The 15,134-nt window shown below is 39.8% G+C and overlaps 1 protein-coding gene across 11 annotated transcripts in view; it reads left to right on the forward strand.

Moving 5' to 3' along the window:
• Window positions 1-15,134, forward strand: part of Chrm3 (cholinergic receptor muscarinic 3) — a 424,602-nt gene that overhangs the window by 225,528 nt on the left and 183,940 nt on the right. For 8 of the 11 annotated variants that reach the window (XM_048812577.1, XM_048812576.1, XM_048812575.1 and 5 more), the window contains one exon: window positions 1,915-2,011. The exons of the other annotated variants lie outside the window; for them this stretch is intronic. The gene's annotated coding sequence lies outside the window, so the exon portion shown is untranslated. The remainder of the gene's footprint in view (window positions 1-1,914; window positions 2,012-15,134) is intronic. 11 annotated transcript variants of the gene reach the window in all.

The raw sequence follows: 15,134 nt of genomic DNA on the forward strand, positions 1-15,134 counted from the left end.
AAACTACTCACATGAGAGTGCTGTGCCTAGTTCAATTTCTTTTTTAAATGCCTTATCAAAAGATTTCCCCAGAAAGTTGTTTCTTGAAACATTTTGGTTTGTTAGTCGACTTCTTTGGTTTCAGATAATACGTTAGCTTAGTCTTCTATCTATTGAATCCTGCCCAAGAACAATAAGCTTGCTTTCTGTGGTAACAAATATAGTTTGGGAAGCAACTGTAGGACCAGATAATTGCTGGAAGGTACACGGCGGATGTGCTGCCATTTGGACTTGGTCTTAGGTGGGGGTCTGTTTTCTAGGCTTTATTGCTTATTGTCACCTGGAAATTGGTTTCCATCTCAAAGGGATTTGTTAGCAGGAACTTCCTCTTTAAGCCATCACTCTTCTTTAATGCCAAAATAAAACTTAATATGTTATAAGGCAACAGAAAGCCTCTGACAGTCATGTCGTTTCTCGATTGGAAAAGTATAGAAAATCTAAACTTCAATCTTCTTTCATGAGGCAGAGAAATTTAGAGGCCCCCTAAAGATTTTCTAGTCTCTCACCTTCACGATGAGAAATTGAATGGAGAAGGAATTTTCTGGGCAGTTATGTGTCAGGAGTTTAAAAAGGAAAGAACGGAGTGAGGGTGGAGGAAGGAGGAGAGTCTCGCTGGACCTTTCCAGCTTCAGCAGTTGCACTTCTCCTCCTCTGGGGAAGCCTGTGGGCGCCTTTAGGTTTTTTTGTTTTTCCTACGCAAGCCTCTTCCTGTGTCATGGACAAGGCTTCTTCTTGTCTGCCATACTCCTGTGGCTGGGCCACACAGTCCCCATTTTCACATGTACAAATGAGCACCAGCCTCCTTTGCCCTCTGAGCAGTGAAGACGTTCAGGACTCAGCTTCAAGACTCTCTGCTCTGTGACATCAGTGCCTTCCCCTCTGTACCTTGGAGAGGCCATTGCTTAGTGCTCCACCCCTGACCTGGCATCACTTATGCCCTGCTTGACTACACAGGTCTTTTTAAGGACAGACCAAGCCCTTTGCTTTCTATGCTCAGTGGCCATTGAACGAATGATAACTCAAATATTTGTTGCCTTGAAATAAACTAAATTATTAAGGCAAGTGGTTCTTAAGTTATTTGCTATAAAACTTAGGAGAGAAACTCACCTCACACTTAGCTTTGTCTTAGTCTGTTTTGTGCTGCTATAACAAAAATGCTGCCGACAGAACAACTTATACTGGGCAGAAATTTATCAGCTAACAGTTCTGGAGGCTGGGAAGTCCAAGACTGGCCTCCAGCACCTGCTGAGGACCTTCTGCTACTTCATCACATGGCAGAAGACCCTGGTGAGGTCACATGGAGGAAGGCTTAAGGGTGAGGGGGCAAGTGGGAGGAGGGGCACAAACTCGCCCTTTTATTACAGCATTGTGAAAAGCCCTCATGACATCATTGCCTGATCACCCAATAGAGGACCTACTTCCCAATACAATTACAATAGCAATGACATTTCAACATGAGTTTTGGAAGAGAAAGATTCAAATCTTAACTTCTTTATACATGTGATGTGAATATATGAGCATTGTGTGGATTGGTTAGGGTGGAAAGCTTATGAAATGCTTGCAGTTATTGCAAGTTTGAAACTAAGCCCAAGTGGCCCTGTGTGAAGACCACAGAGATGCGTCTGTGTCAACAGACAGGATTCATGAGCTCGTTGTTTCCCTATTAATGGCTGCGGAGCTCTCAGGCAGCAGGACAGTGACATGCATCAAGAAAGACTTTCTTGATGAAATACATTTGGGAATTGCTGGGATGCAGCCTCACTTAGGAAATCTACCATTTTAACTAAAATTCCATCTCCAGCTTCGTGATCTGAGTGTCCTCCTTGCCCTATTATCTGGTTCAGACCTATTTACTCCTTCCTTGTTGATTTTCAGCTTTTATGGTGGCATGGCACCTGGTTTCTCTCTCCAAGGAAAGTCCAACCAACAGCCCTTGACACACTGGATTGTTTGATGATCCCACCTGAAGTAGGTATGTAAACCTCTGCGCCCGCTGTCCCACTCGCCCGTTCTGTGAGCACGCAGGCTCTGAGTGCAGGGTGTGCATCTGTTCCCATTGACTACCAAGGGTGGAATGTCTTGTGCAGAGGCCATGTGTCAGAGATGATCCCTGTCTTTCCTACCTAGAAGTTCGTGTGTTGACATAATGATTCCTGAACACCCCTTCATGTTCTTGGTTACATGGGAACTCAAACTAAAGAACATCAGTTCCAAGAAAGGACAATTCTATACTTGTGTGGTGGGCTGGGGATGTGGCTCAGTTGGTAGAGTGCTTGCCTTGCATGCACAAGGGCCTGAGCTCAACACCCAGCATCAAAACAAACAAACAAAAAAAAACAACCTATGCTTGTATACTTGTGTGGTTCTGAAAACAATAACATTTATCAGCACTCTGGAGATCAAATATGTGAAATGGGACTGTCACCCTGGTATGTTTGTAAGCACAGAATCTGTAGTTTAAAATCCTGACAGATAGATACCAGCTTCTCTCTGTTCAACAAACAAAAACCTAGTTCAAGTTAGAGAAAACTGAGTAACACCTCGGAGTCTAAATGACTATGCACTTGAATTAATGAATGATTCCTTGATCTCTAAGACTTTGTGATAATTTCCCTCTTGGTATATCATGACATAAATATGACATAAAAACAAAAGAATGCAATATTATTGTTCAGTGAATCCTCTTGAAAGATTCTGAAATTGATTCTCAAATATGTATGTGTAGGTGGGTGTATGTAGGTACACACACACACACACACACATCTATAAACCTTGTAGCTCCTGAACCAATTGCATTCAGATTTCTTGGATTGCCTCTATGAGATACACATACATACACACATATCTCACTATACCTATTACATAATGTGGGGGGTATGGAGATACTTTATTACAAAAGTCATTGCTTGCTTGTATTCAACTTGCTAAAATATTATCAGAAATACAGCATTGTTGAATGCTAATATAAATTTAGAAAAATGCCACATCTCTATAAGCTGTATTTTTCAAAAGGAAAACTCTATAATGACTTCCCTGCTCATGCTAATTTTGGAAAAAATAAACAAACAACAAGAAAAAATACCAGTCTGCTAAAAACTGAGTTTGGGAAGTAATGCAGGCTTGAGAATTAAGACCACCACCACTTAACTATGACCTTGGGAAAATTTTTGTACATTCTTAGAAAGATTATTATTATTTAATTCTGAAAAACAAAAACCAAAATGAAAGAAGGGAGAAGAGAGGAGAAGGAAAAAATGAAGGAAGGGAGGCAAGAAGGGTGGAAGGATAGGAAATAAACCAACCCCAAATTGCAATGCCCCAAATGTGCCTGATCACCTTTTTTCTTAGTGAGGTATCAAGTAATTAATGGCCATGTTTCAAAGGAATTTCAAAGAGTTCCACATTCCATCCAAAATAGAGTTTTACCACCATGACTTAAGGTAGATGTTTCAACTAGTTGCCTACTTGTTAGATATATCTTAATTTGTTTATTTTGTACTTATTTTGGGCTACACATAATTGATATATGTGATGTTAAAAAAAATGCCGAAACATAACACAAGGACACTCACAGGAGATCTGAGTTCCCAGCCATCTCTTCCTCTGTCAGTCACTGTACAACTGAACTGCTGCTTGAGACAGGAGTCTATTGGTCCTACAGACGCTTTCCTCTCCATCCTCTCCCCATGTTCAGCCCATCTGATTCTCCACAGCCCACCCTGATCCTGAGGGCTCATCTTTCACCTTGAAAAGATACTTGTGCTTGGAATTCCCATCAGAATATTAAATCAACGCCTCCAACACTGAGGCTGGGGCTGCAGAATTTTGAAGAGTTCCTCAGACGATTGTGACATGCAGCCTGTCTCCCATTTCTTCACGGCTCTCTGTGTTGGCAGTCATCACCCTTGTCCAAGCCACACTCACCACTTCCTTCTTGGACCGTCTTCCATGAAAGTCCCTAGTTCTCCTTCCCATTTCACCTCGTCCCTGCTCAATCCATCCTAGGCCCAGCAGCCAGAGTAATCATATTTATAGGAAAGTATCAGTTAATTCTTGCCTAATAATAGTAATAATAATAATGGATAAGGATCACTTATACATTAAACAAAGAACCAGAGTTCAGGCTTTGCCCAAGGCCAGAGTCATGGGGGCATTAAGTTTTAGGAGGAAATAGAGGAAAGGGTCTAAAAGCAGCAAGTGAAGAGACCAAGGCTGATCACTCCGCTCCCTTCTCTGGCCTGTTGCCCAATCTGACTGTTGGATAAATTGCCACCCAATCTGTGTCCCCATCTCACTTGACCATCAGGAGCAAAGAGATATTATAATTTGGTGGTGACACTATTGCAAGACTAACTTCATGTCACAGCCTCCAAATTTCACTAAATGTCCTTCCTTTGTACTTGAATGATTCACTTAGCAAAATAAGTTGATCTTGGTGAATTTTCAGGCAGAGTCACAGAACCAAAGGTGTCTCCTGCTTCTCAGACACGTGGACAACTGTCCTTTTCACCAAGGGATAACATAACTCCTAACATCCACCTGAACTACAGCAGGAACAGACTTTTCTCTAGGGACTACCTAAAGTATTATTTCAGCCACTGCACTTAGTCTTCAACCCCTAGCATGGTATCCAGTGCATTTCCCATCGGAAGAGAGGTGACAGGGGTGTCAAAAGAAAGTTTTCTTCAGAGAAGTCACCCTGGGAGGCATAGTGATGTTATTGCCATCAGGGTTTAGAAAGGAATCAAGAAATTCAAACCCTACCAAAGCTGCATGGAAATCTGGGTCCACGACAGCATGCTGGAGCAGGACAGTGACAACTTTGACTTCATACTGGTGACAACTTTTGCCTTCACTTTAAAACTATCACTGTTTTACAGTTTACACTTAAAAAAAAAAAAGTTCAAGGCCCTGTGTTGAAACAATAGTGAAATTGTTCATGTGATGTTCAGGTAATTGAGACCAACCAAGGCAGGTAGACAGCGAGCTGGTATTGAATTAAGGCTGAAGCCCAGCTGCTTCTTTACCCTGAGCTGTTTTCATTAGTGAAGCGGAAGTGCATTTGGGGACCTAACTTGACCAAAGGATAGGCCTGTGCAGAGCTATCCTGAGTTTAAGAAAACAGTTGTCCTTTTAAGTTTTCTCTTAAATATCTATTTTGGGATAGAAATGGAGACTAAAATACAGAGACACACAAACATACTGAACATCCCTGGAGACATATTATGGAGCACTGCTTATTCATGCAATGTCTTTCTGTTCCCTTTGGGGACCAAGACAGACTGGCCTCTGTACAGCTCCTTTCCATGGTGAACAGAGCTGTAATGAGGTCACAGATTCTTTTCATGCAGTTTTGGAAATTTCTCTGAAAGGACTCAGTTGGTAATGGATGCCCCTTACAATCTAGAGTTACATATTAGCACAGGCAAAGCTTTTCAAATAATGTAAAGCCATTTTTTTCCCAAATGCCTTGTATCCCTGAGTGTCTAGGTTCCAAATAAAGGAAGATTAAAATCTCTGTAAAATCCATCATAGAGCCACCACATGGAACTGTCAGCAGGAGGGGAATTAATGGCGTCTGAAATGGACCTTGGGTTGAACCTACTTCACCTTGCATATTCTATTACTTTTTTCATTTGTCATTAATTCCCTTTAATCAGGGAGGTTGGCTGAAACTGAAGCACCATTGGTTAGGATTCATTAAAATAATCTAATGTAAAATGGAAGTGTATTCTCTTTTTATTACAGTGTAGGCACAATATGGACACTGGAAAATGTTGAGTTGATGGTGAAGATTTGTATTACTTTATGTTGACACACCAAATGACTCAAAAATATGCATTTGTCAGTAGATACTTACTATCATATCAACTTTTTTTCCTTATTCCTATCATTTTGGGGGCACTTTATAGTAACTCTTAAGAGTGATTATTTTAGAAGAAATGGACTCTTCCAGCCTCCTCCATGCTTGGACCATGTTAGACTTCTATAAATACTTGTGGAGTGAATAAATGGATAATTCAGATGCATTTTTATTTTAAACACAAGCAAATTAAATTACACCACAGCTAGGAACAGACTTAACCAATGAAATTAGACACATAAAGCAATGAGCAATAAAAATGGAGATTCGTCAGGTTATAGACACATCTGGGAGGCTCTGCTGAAGCAAAGAGCTGGGCATCACTTTTAAAGGACTTGGACAGAGCCAAAGGCCACAAAAACTAATATTTTTGTTAGCAGCTCATCTTGATTTTACTAAGGAACGGCTACCTGCTTCTCATTTCTCCTTGCCCAATATTTATTTTTTCTTTAAGGCCTTTTTTTCTTGTTTCTGCCATTTTAAGGATATATTCTAATCTAAAGAATCCTGATTGAGGCCTCTTATCTCTAAAAATTTTGCTAGATCACGTGAACAAACACTAAGAGATGAATTTCTATAGCTCCTTTTAAACTAGTCTGATACAGAAGCAGGAATACTAGTAAACTGTCACATAGCTTCTGCTCTTATCCAGCCAGGTAATAGATATCTGTATCTACATATCCCACTAACGTAAAAACATTGCTTTGTTTTTCTTTTCCCGAAACTATTTTACCAAGCCGGTTTTCAACAAAGATGTAATGACTCAATTCTTTAACTTTCTTCAAAGCATCATTGATACGATATTTATAGTCTAATGCTAAGGTGATTCACGTGGAGTAAACAGCCTGTGCCTGCTTCATGCTCATGTCCATCTTCCTCTGAGACAGGTGATATGGAGAGTCCATGCATTTGTGGTCTAAAGTGCCTTCATACAGTGGGTCAGCAGTTCCATGGTGACGGAGTGAGCTTTGCCTCCAGCGGTCCTGGTTCACATCCTAGATTAAAACGTGGTCGTTGCGTTTCCTTGTTTATGGACTCATCCTCTGCATTCCCTCTCTGCCTGTGAGGACAACAGGGCCCGCGTAGGGACTATTGAGAGGACCCAGTGAAATGAAGCACACAGAATGCTTGCTCCATGGCTAGGCAAGGAAAGAGTCCAAGAGTGGTGATTTTAATAGGCATTAAAAATTTGCTTTTAATACAAACATTTTTAAGTTTTTGAAAATAATATTTGCCACTAACATTTTGAAGAGACTATATGTCGTTGAATTAGTTTTTATTTTAAAGTCTAATTATATTCTCCTTTCCTATATCCAATCTAAAATCCTAAAGTTACTTTTAACCTTTTCCTTGGCTTTTTCTTTTTTTTTTCTTCATTTATAAACCACTGGACTGTGTTTTCTCAATATTTTAAAATGTTTACTCCTCTTTCTTAAGACACTCTTATTGCAATAATATTCGAATTTTTATAGTCCCAGAGACTTGTGTTTTCTCTGTCTTACTTTATACATAGCATATAACTATATTGAGGTAAAAAAGTATTAATGGAGGTGCTTTTGTGAAATACTTTAGGGGATTAAAAAAGATATTCAAAGAGCAGAACAACTCTTCATAATGCAGGCATTTCTAAAGTCCTTAATCCACTTTGTATTCTTAGGATGGTGAACCTGGCAATGCAATATCACCTATTCTCTTGGTTTTGATAGAATGAAAGAACATGCCACTTTGGTTGCAGTAATATGATAAATTCACCATTGATTAAATTACATTCAAGACAGCTAATCAAGGATTCAAAGACTAGAATATGAAGATACTTATGAGAAGATACTACTGTATTTGTTAAAAAATATACATATACATATACATATATATATATACATAAATTATATATAATTCTCCAGTTCTTTCCCTGGGAGTGTTTAAAACCATTAAAGTGAAAATGTGACTTATTCGAATGTTACCAATAATTTTGTTGAAAATACAAAATGAGATTTTTCTGGTTTTTTTTTTTCAATTAAGAATTTTATACTGAAATGTCACAAATTTAAGTTGCAGGAGGAATGCAGAGTAATAAAATATGAATGTTGTTGGCTTTGCTTTGAGCACTTCTTTTGTGCACAGAAAGATTTACATTAGAGTTCAGGCTATGTAAACATCTGCATAAAAGAGTAAAAAACAGGACTAAAAATGTAAATGTCTCTAATTAGGATTTTTTAATAAGAGTGAAAAGAATCATAAAATAGCAGTGCTTATGAATTAGATGTTTGATTATGCTTCACATTAGAAGACATAAAAATGTGATCCAAATATAGCAAGCCTATCTGAAGGAGGAATTTCCTTTATTTCATCAGTGTTGCACTGTGTCTTCAAAGAATTCTCTTCCTCTTTCAGAGAGGCCCTGACTCTGAGATGTTTATTGACTTCTGCCTGTCCTGTGCCAAGCAGCCTTTTAGGCCCTTTTAGGCACTAAAGTCGGAGCCTTTATAGGGTTTGTACTCTAGTGAGGGCACAGAGAGTAAAGAGAGGCACATATAAATATGCAGAGTCTCCAAGGCAAAGGTATCTGGAGTTGCCCAATTAGGAAAGATTTTGGAATATTCCATCTTACCATATGTCAGTTCAAAGCCTGGGAAATCGTAAGCTTGCCCAGGAAGCATATGCAAAGTGATAAGGGACCAGACCCTGGGGACTGACTGCCCATGCTTCTGAGCTCAGAAGGTCCTAGAACATGTTCACAGGGTCACCTCACTCTCAGAGAGAGACGCGGAATTCTGGGATAGAGTTCTCATTTTCTTCAAAGCCAGTACGTTTTTTTTCCTGCCATACCACCCAGAATCCAATGGTTCATATTCCTATTTGTTTCCATGGTTTAATGTGAAAACAAGTTTGGAGGAACATAATTCCTGCAATTCCTGAATTGATCCCAATTAGGCAAAATAATTACCACAAAAGGCTATATGAACATAAATTGAGCATGTTTCATGAAGAAGTACTTTCTAAAAAAGAAATTACTTAAACATAGGAGTATATGTCTTAAAAATTAGCCTTTTATGAAAATTCCCAATAAATGATTTTCTGGGTGCTTTGGGGAAAGAGATATATACAGATGTTTTTGCTGGTGCTCCTGAAAGTTCAAAATAATTGTGTGACACGCAGTGGCTGAAAATTTTTAAACATATTTATGTCTAATTCATCTCTTTGTAACAAAATACTTCAGTATATACTTGCACTGTCCAGGGAGACAGGGATCCAGAGGGTTAAGGAGAAACTGCAGAGTGCCTGAGGTTGAAACATGATGATTAGACCCCAGCTGAGGGCAGCAGAAAGCAGAAGCCCTTGGTCAGGCAATGGTCTCTAGGCGGGATCAAGAGAGGCACAGTCTTGCTCCTCTGGGTACAGCTTGTCAGGCTCCAGCACAGAAGCTCTGGGGCTGGGGCTGGGTGCTGCTGGAGGGATTCACTCTGAGGCTGAAGAAGCCAGAAGATGGTCCCATTCAGGGAGCAAGTCCTCCAGGGTCATAGAGAGGGAGCTGGGCAGTGTGGACCTGGAAGGGCTGGCTCCTGATTTCCCAGAAGCGGCTGGCTTTCCTTTTAAACTTGTAGGATCCCATCAGACTTGTAGGAAGAAGCACTGGTAAGTGAATGAGGAACTCTCCAGGGTTTGGTTCTGAGAGTCATTTTTGAAAACATTATGGAAATGCCTCTGTGTTTGCTCAAAGAATTGTACCTCACTTGGTGTGTTGTGAAGACATTCTCCTGATTCTTAGAAAAAAAAAGAAGAAATAATATTTTAAAGGTCAGAGGCCACAAGCTCCTTATCATGGAGCCAAAAGGCATAGATAATAAAGTCATGCATTCCATTTAATTTAAAGAAAATGTCAGTTTGAGAAAGTAACTAGTAAGCCATTATCTGAAGATAGATGAGAATGATATTAAGCTGTGTCCCTCATGTGTAGCTGGGGATCTCGTCATATAGTAATCCATCCATTTCACATTTTAAATATTGTTCTAGAGAGAAAACAGCCAATCATCATTTTAAATGAATTCTAAATGTTTTGTGTGGTGTTCCCGGTTTCCTCTCAGTCATGATGACGTCTCCTCATTTGGATGTGTGCTTGAACAGTGGACAAGTGCTTCTCTCCACATTTGAAGTAGAACGTCCACATTAGCTCGAGGCTTACAGCCTCCTCGGGCACACCATTTGAGGATGTCCCCTGATGACCAAGTGTCTGGAAAGATCAGTTGTGAAGCCAGAAAATCAAAGAATACTTATTTCAGTGTTTTGACAAGGCTCCTGAGGCAAGAGGTCCCAGGGAACCCGATGATCTCAAAATGAATTAGTAAAGTCGAATGTCACCAGTGTCTCAGGTCAGTTCCTCTGGACACCTCTCCTGGAATCTGCTCCAGATTCTTTCTGTTGAATCTGAAAGGTCATTTCAGTTTGGGGCATCTTGAGCAAAACAGTCTTGTCTTCCAGATAAATAAATATTCAGAGGTTGGAATCAGTCCAGCCATGAGATGAGTTTGGGCGTCTGTCTTTAGAAGCACTTGACCCTGTCAGTGATGATGATGCTGTTCATCTTCCTGAGAATTTTGCATACACAAGGGCTAGGCTTTTATCTGGGGCAGAGTGTGCATGGAGTCTAAAAGAACTAATGTCTGAGAATCAATACTTGGGAATTTAAAATTTAGCTAGAGAAGATTTCGGTATAAAAATAATCGAAGGTCTGTGGTTAGTTCCAATGCTGAAAAATGAATCCCGCTTGACTAAGAACTAGCAGCTGAGGTTAGGAAGGAATTACTGGGTCTCCTGGTTTTGAATTTTTGTCAGCTACCGTCAAAAGAGTGCAGGGAGCACCAGGTGATCCTTGTGCTGTGCTCAATGCTGATGAGACCCTAATGAGTATATTGGTTCCATAACTGAGAAAAGTGAGTCTTTGAAGATTTTGTGCGATAATAAAAAAGATGAGTAGCAGAACAAAAGGCAGGAAAAGTCATGAATGGGAGGCACTTTGCCAAGAGGAAGCTCAGCAGACTTGAAGCTGGTGAACAGCTACTTGAGAGAAGAGGGTCATCCTTATACTCTTTCTGCAAGAGACAAGGCAAGCGATCACAGGCTGGAGGTTGTTATGTTAGAGGAAGGAAACAGTTTCTTGAAGGTGGAACTTGGGAAATAACAGGAGTGAGAACCAGACAGAATGTGACATTTAATTTTACACAGCGTTGGGCCAAGGAGAAGATAGAATTTTCATCTGTTTGATTTGGCTCTGGTGCATCCTGACTTCAGATTGACTCTTGAATCTTTTCCAACAGGTTCCATGAATTTTATTCACACAATCCAGAATTACACATCTTAAGTGCATTGAGGAGTAAGAAGCCAGATCATGTACAGTGTTTATATTTTCAGAACTGTGCAAGGCACACCTGTGCATTACTTCCTTCACACTGCTTTGTAGAAAAGCCCTTTGGCCCCCTACAAAATCATACTTATATAGTTTAAATTAGACTCTCTCCATCCCCTTGTTGTTCACAAGATACTAATAGTTTTGTCTTTTCAGAGTGTTACGGACTGAATTGTGAAACCCCCAAACTTCCTATGTTGATGCCCTATCCCTGATTTGCCTGATTTGGGTGAAGGATTCTGGGGAGATAATGAAGGTTGGATGAATTCATTAGGGTGGGGCCCTAATCCAATAGGATTGGTGGCCTTATAAGAGAAAGAGATCTTTGTCTCTCTCCCCAAAAGGACTTGCCATAATTGAGAAGGTGGCTTTCTACAAGGTAGTAGGAAAGCCCCTCCTAGGAACTGATTGGCCAGAACCTTGACCTTGAACTTTCCAATCTCCAAAGCTGTGAGAAATAAATGTGTATTTTTTAAGCCACCCAGAGGCCTTTTGTTATAGCAACCAGACAAACCCAGAAGAGTTAGCTCCTCAACTACCATAATCTCATTAGTCTTGAATTGGTTTAATTGAGAACTTGGAGAAGGCTTTTCTTATAGTTATCTCCATTCAGGTCAAAGAGGAGGATTTGGGGTAGCTAGGCAAGGTGAGATGGTGAGGGAAGGCCCCAGCCAGTCCTCACTCCCACGGGTTCCCATTAGAGCCTCAGGTCCTGCGTGGAGGGCAGTGGAGAATGCCTTTCATCGGGACTTGGTCAGAGCTTTGGTGACATGAGATTAGTGAATTTATAGGTTTTCCTTCAGCCATTGCACCTGATAGAGTTATTTTTCTAATGTGAATAAAAGGCACAAAAGACGGGTTACTTCTGAATGATAAAAAGTCGTGTTTCAGGAAGATGGTTTCACAAAGCAATAATTCATACATGAGATACTTGCATTGCAATGCAGTGAGCTTTATGTTGTTTGTGTGGTGTGTGGGTATCAGACTGTTCAGTGTGTGTGGAGTTTAAGAAAATTAAGGACAAAAAAATCAACACACAGAAATTTAAAACCTACTTGGAGATGATTTTTTTCGTATACCAAAAATAGTTGAAGGTTAGTTTGCAGTTGAAGGCTGAGTGATCCAGTGCCTACCTTCAGTGCCACAGGCTGTAAGCCATGAAAGCGCTGAGTTAGGGACAGCACTGTCTGAAAGATCACTCGAGGACGTGGACTTCCCCACCATGTTTTCCTGTTTAAAGCATTTTGTTCATGTTTTTGCATTCATGTGGATTGTAATAGCTGCTCAGTCAATGTCCTTTGTGAATGAATGAATGCCAAAAATGAAAGGCTGAAATGAGTAATTGCTGTCAATCAAAGAACTGACTCAAAGACTAGTGATTTGCTACAGAATTTATAATTGAATGTAGAAAACTCTTGATGATTCTAGTTAGGTACAGTATCATCTGGAAAATTTGGGGATTCGTTGGGACTGGGATTTGTTGAGCTCTGAAAATTGCCAGATGAGTCAGTTAAGGGTGAAAGATACTGTGTTTTGTACAACTCGCGGTGACAGGGCATGAACTCAGGAAGTCTGGGTAGCCTGTTGTAGTTCACGCTCCCTCGTCCATGAGCTCCTTTTCTCTCTCAAACTTCTTTGGTTCATGACAAATGAGAGTAATTTGAGCCTAAAAACTATGATTGCAAAGAAGGCAATGTTTTCTTAAGATTGAAGTCACATAATGACTGTAAGAACCTCCTCTGCCTTGCTTTCTCCCAGGGCCCACAGAGGCTCCCAGGGTCAGAAAGAACTGGTACAAATCATTTGTCAGAGGTTAATGGGAAGCCCAGCCACGGCAAGCGTGGGATTATGTCTTTGTTCCACACAGGGACCTTGTGCGAATGAACCATACAAGTTCTGAACCTCTTAAATGAGGCTTGATGCTCCAGGAAATAAGAAAGTAAGTCTTTGGCATTATTAGGAACAAGTATGTCACGGAGCGTGGATTTTTGCATGATGAGGAGTCAGTACTCTGTTGCTGGTTGATGTTACAACAGTAGAGATGATTTCTCTCCTTCTGATTCCTAAGTGTTTTACTTCATTTTTACTTTGAGATTCTGGGATTAAAAATCAAAGGGATTGGGGCTGGGTTGTGGCTTAGTAGTAGAATGCTTGTCTAGCACATGTGAGGCCCTGGGTTCAAACCTCAGCACCGCATAAGATAAATGAATAAAATACAGCTATTTTAAAAAATCAAAGGGATTAAAGTGCTCTGGTTTCTTGCACATTAGTGAGCATATAAAAGTGGAATCAAACAATGAATTCTGAGTCATTCTTTATTCTTCAACATAAAAAAAACCTGAGATCTAAAATTATCATACTAATCTTGAATTATATCTTTAAATAAAAAGTCATTATCCCTTAATTACGGTAACAGTATACATAACTACTTTTAATAAAGTCCTACACTTTTATTTTCATCAGTGTCATTTTTCTTACCTTTTAAAAGCTATATATTTATTTTTCATTGACGTCTATCCTGCAGACCAACTGGGGGACTGGAGGATAATAAATAGAAATGATGATTCAAGTAAAATTAGGATTGATTACTAAAAGATGTTTCTATTTTATTTTTAGAAATTTAAATTTATATTTGGAAATGGTATCTTACCATCTTATCTAGTATTTTGTACAGTATCTTACTAGATGATAAAGTACTAACAAATGAAGATAGATAGTATTTTATGAATTGTTACTTGGGCAAACCTAGTGTAGTGTTTAACATGTTGCCACATTGAGATTACTGTGCATTTAGTTTGTTTCTCCTTCACAAGGAATCTGGGAGATGGTGGGTGCCAATGACCAAGTCACCCTCCTTAGTGCTGTGAGCTCAGCTACAGTCACTCTTTGGAAAGAATGCAGGCCTGCGTTCACCTTATGAGCTTTGGTGGTGAAAATTCAAACATGGACTGTGAGAATTTTTAAAACGATTGTTACAGTTATTTGAACTTATTTTCTCTCAGGGTAGCCATATTCACAGGAAAGAAAAAAGAAAGGAAACATTTAAAATTTATTTTTAAGAGAGACTTTCCATTATCTTTGAAATAGTTCAAGTTTGTTATTTCATAGATTTTTGAACTAGAGTTAAAGAGTTAATTTAACTTCATCTGCTCAGAGACTAGGCTAGAGAATACCCACAATTCATATGCCCTAAGTATCTCAACATCCATTTATCTTGATTTTTTTCTTAATGAATGGATTGCCTCTGGGGGCATCATTATATTTGATAAGGATTACCTCTAAATTAAACATTTTCTTTATCCTTTCCATGTATGCAATAACACATTCCCTCTTAAGAACCTTGTTGACCTATGGCAAACACACATGCCATCTTAATCAGGTGGTAGAAAAAACATAATTGGGCTTGAGGTCAGAAGCCATGATTTCTGTTCCTAATTTTGCTGTTTGCCCAATTCCTGGCCTTGGGTAGTACCCTTAACCTCCCCAAACTCCAGTTGCTGTATCGTTAAAACGGAATGCTGCCTGCCCCGTGGCTTGTAAGAAAATCATACATGAAAAAATATCAAGTGCCGTCTTTTTGGTAATTGAAAGTGCTATAAAAATGTAAGCTGTCCCTGGGGTGACAGCATAGGTGCCTTGGTTGGAGAATAGACACTGGTGTTCTCCACCTGTGGTTTCACCTGCCTTGTGGCTTAGGGTAAGATCTTTAACCTGTCTGAGTTTCAGTTGTCTCATCTTTAAAATGAGACCTATGAGAATGCTCTCGGCGCAGAGGCAAAGGGCAGAGAACACACATAAAGCATTTCTAGCAGAGCCTGGCAGCCGTAGGCG

The sequence above is a fragment of the Marmota marmota genome, unplaced genomic scaffold (assembly GCF_001458135.2).
Source record: "Marmota marmota marmota unplaced genomic scaffold, marMar, whole genome shotgun sequence".
In the NCBI taxonomy this organism is placed as follows: Eukaryota; Metazoa; Chordata; class Mammalia; order Rodentia; family Sciuridae; genus Marmota; species Marmota marmota.